Source organism: Podarcis vaucheri (genome assembly GCF_965113315.1).
Source record: "Podarcis vaucheri genome assembly, chromosome: 13".
NCBI lineage: Eukaryota > Metazoa > Chordata > Lepidosauria > Squamata > Lacertidae > Podarcis > Podarcis vaucheri.
In genome coordinates this window covers 14,558,639-14,567,567 of record NC_138751.1, presented here as the reverse complement: position 1 = coordinate 14,567,567, position 8,929 = coordinate 14,558,639, and the positions used below count along the sequence as shown (strand labels likewise).

At 47.2% G+C, this 8,929-nt stretch overlaps 1 protein-coding gene across 1 annotated transcript in view; it reads left to right on the top strand.

Moving 5' to 3' along the window:
- The first annotated feature begins 2,182 nt into the window (after positions 1 to 2,182).
- Positions 2,183 to 8,929, top strand: part of OSGEP (O-sialoglycoprotein endopeptidase) — a 101,109-nt gene continuing 94,362 nt past the window's right edge. Inside the window, exon 1 of the transcript XR_014213161.1 lies at positions 2,183 to 2,407. The gene's annotated coding sequence lies outside the window, so the exon portion shown is untranslated. The remainder of the gene's footprint in view (positions 2,408 to 8,929) is intronic.

The following is an 8,929-nucleotide window of genomic DNA, read 5'->3' as shown; positions in this document are numbered from 1 at the left end:
TCACAGAGTGTTTGTTGTGGGGGAGGAAGGAAAAGGAGATTGTTAGCCACTTTGAGACTCCTTCGGGTAGTGATAAAGTGGGATATCAAATCCAAGCTCTTCTTCTTCTTCTTCTTCTCCTCCTCACGGTCCTGTCTTTATGGTATTTTCAGTGCCAGGTGAAACACTTGATATAGTGCTATCCAGAGCATTATAGAAAATTTAAATGGATGCTCAGAGTCTTGGCTGTCCAATTTGAAAGGCCCAGGGTACTGGGCCTCAGCTGCCCTAGGATGCTAGGTGCTTAAAAAATAAAAGTTACAAATAGAGCAGTTGGAGTGAAAGGGTCACCTCTTAGCTCAGCTTTAGGCATGGAGAGTCCATGATGACTAGAACGATGCATGATCCTATTTTCTGTTTTACCTCTGTGTATGTCCAAGAGTATAAGGGACACGGGTGGCGCTGTGGTCTAAACCACTGAGCCTCTTGGGCTTGCTGATCAGAAGGTCGGTGATTCGAATCCCCATGACGGGGTGAGCTCCTGTTGCCCTGTCCCATCTCCTGCCAACCTAGCAGTTCAAAAGCATGCCAGTGCAAGTAGATAAATAGGCACTACTCCGGCAGGAAGGTAAACGGCGTTTCCATGTGCTGCTCTGGTTTCGGTGTTGCATTGCGCTAGAAGTGGCTTAGTCATACTGGCCACATGACCCAGAAAAACTGTCTGCAGACAGACGCTGGCTCCCTTGGCCTGTAAAGCAAGCTAAGACCCCAAAGTCGTCTGCGACTGGACTTAACTGTCAGGGGTCCTTTACCTTTATGTCCAGAGTAGAGAATTACAGGAGGCAATCCGACAGGCTGTGTGTGTCCCCACCCCCTTCATAACTAGGAACAGTTTCCTGGGAAGCAAATTAGTTTAAACGCATCATGAACCTCTGACAGCACAATGAAAAGTTAACCCTCCTACTGCCCCGGACAAGGCCTGTTCCACGTGCATTCAGTTTCTGCCTTCCTCTTTGTACTGTACTTTGCTGCATGTAATTAGATGAGAAGATAGCCTGAAGGCTTCAAACAAATTGGTGGCTGATGGGATCATCTGGGCCCATATTAGACCAAAAATTCCCTTCCAAAATCAAAGGCTGGCAGAATCATGTCAGGTGATTCAGTCTTGTAATGAGAATTTGTGGCTTCATCAGGTGTTTGGTTCCTGGAATAGACAGGATATTGGAATGGGATGACTGATCCTGCGCAGCATGGATGACAGTGGCTGTTCCTTCCCTCAGAAGCTATTTGCTAACCTGTGTGCTTGCCACTTCCGTATAGCCCTGCTCAATGAGTCTATACTAAATGCTTTTTTGTTGCACTATAGTCTCTGAAGGTCCTCCTTTGGTCAGAGATCCTCCAGCCTCCCTACACCATGGGTCAGAGAACTGGGCTTTCCTTTTGGGAAGCTGAGAAACCCACCCAAGATGACTCTGCTTTGTGTGATATAGAAATGTCTGCTCTCTCCAGACAAGGAGACATAGAGGCGCCTCGAGAAAAAGGTGGGGGGGGGGCAACAGGAATTGCACAGAAGGCCAAACTGGGGTGAAGAAGGCCCGGGACAGTGGCATGAAGGGAATGAGAGATGGTGAGAGAGAGAGAAGGCAAATAACATCTTGGGAATGCAAGTCTGTATACACATCATACATTTAAAGCACATGACTTTCTGCAAAGAGTCCTAGGAACTGTGGTTAAGAGTGCTGCTCTTTGTGAAGGTAAACTATAGTTCCCAGGATTATTGGGAAGAGTGAGTCATGTACATTAAATGTGGTTTAAATGTATAGTGTGTATGCAATCTAAGAGGATTGATGTCTATAGTGGGACAAAGCTGGGCAACAGGACTGGGGCTGGCTCTACCTCAGGTGGCAGATGCTGTTGGGTGGCAAACAGCGGAGAACTATTGGAGGACTGAGCTGTGTGTGCCACGCAGTCTGCTTGCGTCTCCTTACACTACCCTGATGTCCCATTGGCTGTGTTCCAGTGAGGTGCACCTGCCAGTTCTGTTGGCTTCTGTGGGATAAGAATGTGGCGCTGGGTCTGATCCAGCAAGGCTCTTAAAGTTCCTTCCGCATATGGAGGTGGTCGAATGAAAACCAGAAGTCGAGAGCTGGCTGCCTTTTTTCTATCTCTAGATTCTCTGCCTCTTTCTCGTTGCCTATAGTGTAATCAAAGAGGAGGAGGCGCTGCAGTTTAAATCTCTCCGGAGTTTCTCTCCCCCTCCCCGCCTTTCCCCCTCCAATATCCGCCCCCGGTTCTTCCTCTCATCATCACCTCGCAGTCTTGAGTTTCTGCAGCTGCAAACTTGGATCAGGGCAAAGACACGGAAGCGGGGAGACAGAGAACCCACGTGGAGCCCATCGCCACCCTCTGAACTGGGGGGGAAGAGATTGTAAGCCCGCCTCTGGCTATTTCCTTTGCTCCGCTTCTTCGCAGCTCCCAGTGCGCTACGCTAAGCAAATGCTCCGCAACGCTAGGAGGAGGAGGCAGGGCCCCCGGAGGTCCCCGATTCACACGTGCAATAACTCTCCCGCAGATGGGAGATGAGATCAAGGCGAGAACCCTTCATTTCAGGTCCTTGAAAGGGGTTAACCCAACAGCGCACAGTCTATTGGACTCCAACTCCCATCAGCCCTAACCAGTGCAGCTAGCAATGAGGGATGATGGAAGTTGTAGTCCACAGCCACCTGCCGAGGCAATCTGCTTCACCGTAGAAGAGCCCTTACAGTTAATAAGTTCCATATAAAACTTTGGCTCAAATCTCTGCGATTTCTACCTACTTATTCTAGTTCTGACCACTAGAGCAACAGAGACGAAGTCTGCTCCATCTTCAGATGTTTGGAGGCAGCTGCCAACATCTCCTCTTAGTTTTCTCCAGGCTAAACAGGCTCAGCCCTTTCAACCTGCACTGAGTTTGCAAAACCTACACCATCCTGAATACCCTCTTTTTTGTCAACGACCTGATTAAAACCTGGTAGCCAGAGCTGGAACTGCCCTGTTTTTTCTCCCAGTGGAACTAAAGCCTGAGCTAAATCTTGGATAGAAAGAGAAAACTCTCAAGTCAGACAAATGTCAAACACATGCTCTTTAGCCACCTAAAAAGCCACCTTCTTGCACATGCCCACCAGAGTGGCAAAAAAGTAGACAGGCATCTGTGCCTGTCAACTGCATGGCTATCACTGCATACTTATTATAACAGCATGGAGAGCCAGTGTGATGTGTTGTTTAGAGTGTCAGATGAGGACCTGAAGATCAGGGTTCTGTCATGAAGCTCACTGTATGACCTTGAGTCTGTGAAGATTAAATGAGGAGCAGGAGAACCAGGAACACCAACCTTGAACGCCTTTGCAGATGGGATATTGGGTGGCAAACAGCGGAGAGCTATTGGAGGACTGAGCTGTGTGTGCCACGCAGTCTGCTTGTGTCTCCTTACACTACCCTGATGTGGTGGGGAATGCTGTTCCCATTGGCTGTGTTCCAGTGAGGTGCACCTGCCAGTTCTGTTGGCTTCTGTGGGTGGAATGGGTGGGTGTGCGCACCATTTGTCCTTTGCCTCAGGCAGCAAAATATTTTGGGCCTTTTCCTGCACAGGATTGGCCACTCAAACCTTCTTGGGGCTGTTTCTTATTTTAGAGCCAGTTCTCAAACCGTGGGGCACAGTGCCCCCGCATGGTGACTTGAGAAGCTTGGAACCAATGGACATACAGGATCACAGCCATTTTGTCCATCATCACACAGCACCAGATTGAGGGTGGCCAGTTCCCCCCGCACAGGGTGCTGAGCCAAGGGGGCAGAAAATTGAGAAGATCCATAATTGAGAAGATCCAGCAAAGGAAGAGCTGAGGCAAGACAGCCCACTCACCTGCTCCATTGGTTCAGTTGAAAGAGCAGTTGCCATTGGGGTCCTCTCATCTCTGAATTGTCTGTTCATGCTGTTCATTGTGAGAGCATCTATGCTTACTTTGTCATCATCTATGGCCCGGGGACTAATAGCCAATTTTCCTCTCAGTTTCCTCCATCCCTGCTTTGCTAAAATCTCTCTGCCGTTTCGAACCACCACTTTCCCCCTCTCGGTGTCTCTCATTTCTAGTTCCTGTTTCATGGCTACTGCTGTTGTGCAACAGGCCTTTATTATCGCTCGTGGATTTAAAAGCCCAGAGGGTGTTGCCGTTTGTTCCTTTGACTACATGCACATTAGTCAAACATCATTGTTTGGGAAAGGGTTATTGTCAACAGTTAACAGCAGACCTCAGCGTATGAGAAGGCAGGCGTCTGCATGTGCATTACGTCCATAGGAATTTGAAGTCATGATACATTTCTCTCTCCCACACTCCCTGCTCTGGGATTTAACTTCCTGGACAGCCTGTGAACCCTGAGGAAGAGCAACTCTAGTTCTCCACACTGATAATTTTAACAAGGTTTCCCTTCCAAAAGAAAACACCAAAGATGTGTGAAAAAGAGGAGCAATGGAAACTTGGAAAACAAGAACAAATAGTGAAAGTTGGACTATATGGATCACAATATGGCTTTAAGGATGCTTCATGGTTTCTACACAGCTTTTGGATACACATATGAAAAGGGGCAATCTGCTCATTCAGGGGGTGGGGAGAACCTCAGACCCATAGAAAACATGGACCCTCCAGATGTCTCTGTGTAGCCTTCAGGACTCTCCCTCGACCACAACCCCATCCCACATTCCCCTGGGTGCTTTAACCCAGCTGGAATGTTTACCTGAACTGTAGTAATGCCTTTTGTTTGCCTGGGAGGAGGAGACAGGTGTGTACAGAAATCTCTGTCTTTTGCAAGGCAGAAACGTAACCTACTGTACAAAGGTACAGGTCACATCTATTGCTCTGCACACTTTGCCTCTGGCTGGCACACAGCCCCTGGCTGGTTGCTGACACAGGAATGTGGTCCTCAGGCAGGTGTGTGTGTATGTGTGTGTGTGTGAGTTTCCTCCAACTGTTTGCTAATTAATGGGCCATGGCAGGTCAATGGGAGTCACACTTTGCACGAAGAAGCCTCTCTCCAGCAAAATATCTTAGAAAGACTTCTCCAGGAGCGTCTGGCTCCAGGCGCGACGAGGCCCTTGGCAAGTTGCCCTCTGGCAGGCTGCTGTGGATGCCGTCCTGTTTCCTTGGAGGCAGGGCCTGATATTTCCCACAATGCTGCTCCCAGAATAGCGTAACTCAGAGGCATTCTGGGGAATTTAAATGGCAGATTCTGGACTCTGCTGCTGTTTCAAAGGAGGATGCAGGACAGGCATCAACATATGTTTTTTCTATCCATCCTTCTGCCCACCTTTAAACCATCTGCTTTTCTTTTCCGAACTGAATGCAGCACATCAACCCTTCTTACTTGAACAAGTGCTTTTGACAGTGAAGTATAGCATGCATTCATATTATCAAGGGTCACTTTTACACCATTACACTCCCTACCCTGAGGCACTGTAGTTTAAACCACTGAGCCTCTTGGGCTTGCTGATTGGAAGGCCAGCAGTTCAAATCCCCACAACAGGGTGAGCTCCCATTGCTCTGTCCTAGCTTCTGTCAACCTAGCAGTTTGAACGCATACCAGCACAAATAGATAAATAGGTACCGCTGCGGTGGTAGGATAAATGGCGTTTCCATGCAGTCTGGCACTCGTCACAGTCCTCCGGTTTAGTCATGCTGGCCACATGACCCGGGAAGCTGTGTGTGGACAAACACTGGCTCCTTCAGCCTGAAAAGCGAGATAAATGCCACACCCCATTGTTGCCTTTGACTGGACTTAACTGTCCAGGGGTCTTTTACCTTTTTTACCTTTACACTTAGGTATTTATTTTTAAAGTCTACTGTCCTGTGGGACGTATTTTCCTATCTTACACCACCTGAAAGCCTTCCAAATTAAATCTCAGGTCCTTCTGTACTCTGCTGCAGCAAGATACACAGCTAGGTTTGCAAATTTTCTGTGACACCAATACATTTGTTAACTGAAACAGTGCTACTGGCCAGGCCATAATTCTAGGTTGCACCCATAACATACCTACATTATGAAGGGGAACCAGGTCGGCCGAAGATTGACCTCACATCTAACATTTTAATAGAGCTGGAGCTTGTGGAAGCAACATGGGGTGATTATGGGGAGAACGCATATTCCGATTTAGCCAAGAGAAAGTTAAGACAACATGATCCTAATCTGCATTTTCAGGAAAAGTTCGACGACCCCCTTATCATGTAGCACACTGCCAGCGAGATTGTGCTCTCGTGTTATTTATTCAGCCTTATATAATATCTTGCTTGCTAAACTGAGGAAACCTAAGTCAACAAAGATAGTGGATCAAGATAGGGGTGGGCAATTTGTTTTACAAAAGAAGACATTAACATTAAAGGGAGGGAAATGCCTTTCACAAGAGCAAACAAAACTGCCCTGTCATTTAATTGCGTCCACAGTGTCCCTGAGCTGGAATTGCATTGGGATGGAGCCAGTGGTGCCAGATGTGCCAAGCCAATAGCCATGTGCCATGGCGGCCAAATGGAGGGCAGGCAAGGGGCTGGGCTCAGTGGCATGGATGTGATAGGGCAGCCAGGTGTTAGAAGTGATGTGGGCAAAAGTCCACCTCAGGTCCGGGCACAGCCAAGTCACTTTGTCCCAGCAATGATGAGAGACCAGGAAGCGTGTCTTTCAAACGGACATAATCAGATTTTAATATCAAGCTGCAGACGAGAAAGGTGACAGTGAGACAAGCCGCCAGAAAAGCTTGTTCAGAGCTGCATCCCAAGTTGGGGTTTTCCGAACCCCTTTTATACAGGCATGTAAACAATAAAACGTTCTCACAATAGCTAACCATTTCCTATAGGTAAAGGTAAAGGGACCCCTGACCATTAGGTCCAGTCGTGGCCGACTCTGGGGTTGCGGCACTCATCTTGCTTTATTGGTCGAGGGAGCCGGCGTACAGCTTCCGGGTCATGTGGCCAGCAGGACTAAGCCGCTTCTGGCGAACCAGAGCAGTGCACGGAAACGCAGTTTACCTTCCCGCCAGAGCGGTACCTATTTATCTACTTGCACTTTGACGTGCTTTCGAACTGCTAGGTGGGCAGGAGCTGGGACCGAGCAACAGGAGCTCACCCCGTCGCGGGGATTCGAACCGCCAACCTTCTGATTGGCCTTCTTCCTGTACTCAAACAAGGGCATAAGTTTGAGGAAAGCGATTGAATGGACACTGAGACAAACACTGTTGTTTTAAGCAACAGCAGAGGTTTGAGTAAAGCAGGCTTGGAACTCAGCTACATTGGCAAAAAAAAAAAAAGTGCTTTATACAGTATGTGTTGTGTACTGTATTCATTATAACACTGGTGATACCAGATGCCGCTGTGGAGTTCAATTTTTGCCAACCCGATTATTCATACAAAGTTTACAACGCGTTTAACTGAAATGCTTCTTTGATGTGTTTAGATCCAGCCTTGGAAGGATGGTGAAGGTTTTTTAAAAAATTTAAATAAAGAAGCAAACAAGCAAGCAAACCAATCTCAACAAGGAGAAATAGCAGAGATGTGTGCAACACAGAAGCTAACACAAAACAAGCTTACACAATAGAGTTTGAAATTCTCTCTTTCCCTCCTCTCTTTCCTTCCTTTGCGCGTCAATCAAACCTCTGTTGTTGTTTAAAACCACCACTTCCCTCTGTATCCTTCTGCCACTCTATTTCCTGTATCACGCTGGCCACACACAGTTACTGTGTTGATAGTTCTCCTAAACTTTCATGGAAAAATTCAGACATGGTCTCTGAACAAGAGGCCCTGTTGAAGGTTAGGATGGTTCCATGTGAACTGTACAGTAAGTGGTGTGCGTGTGTGTGTGAATTGCATTTCCTAATGCTTTAAATTAATTATATGCTGCTGGAATTAAAGCATCCTGTTCCTCTCACGCGACTTATTTTCTGCAGCAATGCAGATAGGCTGATTGCTATCTCCATTTCATCATATGATCATAGGAAGGCTGTGGCATAAGGTCAGCCATGACTTGGTTTCCCCTTCCTTTTTGATTGGGGGACACAGAGCACTTCCAGACTGTCCCTGTTTTGGGGTGAGATTCCAACTGCATGCCAGGGAATTCTGGTTGCACATCGAAAGTTCATTTGGCACTCTTCCATAACAAAGCCTCTCTCCATTACCCCAATCAACCAGATGGAAATGCTTTGGAAAGTGTGGGGTAACCATTGCTTTGATGCAGAGTCCTGTAACTTCCCCACAAACAAATCAGAATGGCTGTTCAGTCAGCAGCTGATGTTGACTATCCTCCTTGCAAAAATGGTGTAAATGAATCAGCATGTGCGCTCAATAAAGAGGTCACCTGGAAGCAATCTTAAGACAATTACCGGAAGCTATTAGCTGACAAGCCACTGACTGAGATGATATTGGAACTGAACCCAGTGACTTGCACTCTGTGCTCCCCCACACTTAACCTTTTGCCTTGTGCTTTCTAGGCACAGGAGCAAATATACCTACTTGATGCCTGAGTTGTTCTTTTTCTTTGCCCCACTGCTTTCGCCAGGAAAACCCACTCTTTAATGCTGAATCGGAACAAACGGCAATTCAGATCTTTTTGCTTATTTCCATTTGCTCCATTTCAGCTGTAAAGAGCAGTTTTTGCAGCGAAAGTGCCGGCAAAAAAAAAAAGCACTCAAATACAGACGTGGAAAGTCCAGACCTGTGCCTAGAAATGCAGAGCAAAGTTAAGTATGGATGAGCCCTCTGTCCTCTGGCCCCTACCTAGCAATACTTTGTGTTGCAGGTCTGGATCACACATATGTTTGGCGAATACATTAACGTTTTCGGGGAAAACCTGTGTGTATGTGGGAGACACATGATCAATATGACCTGGGAATTCATGATTGGCCACAGCTTCTTGGGAAACGGCCAGTATATAGATCCAT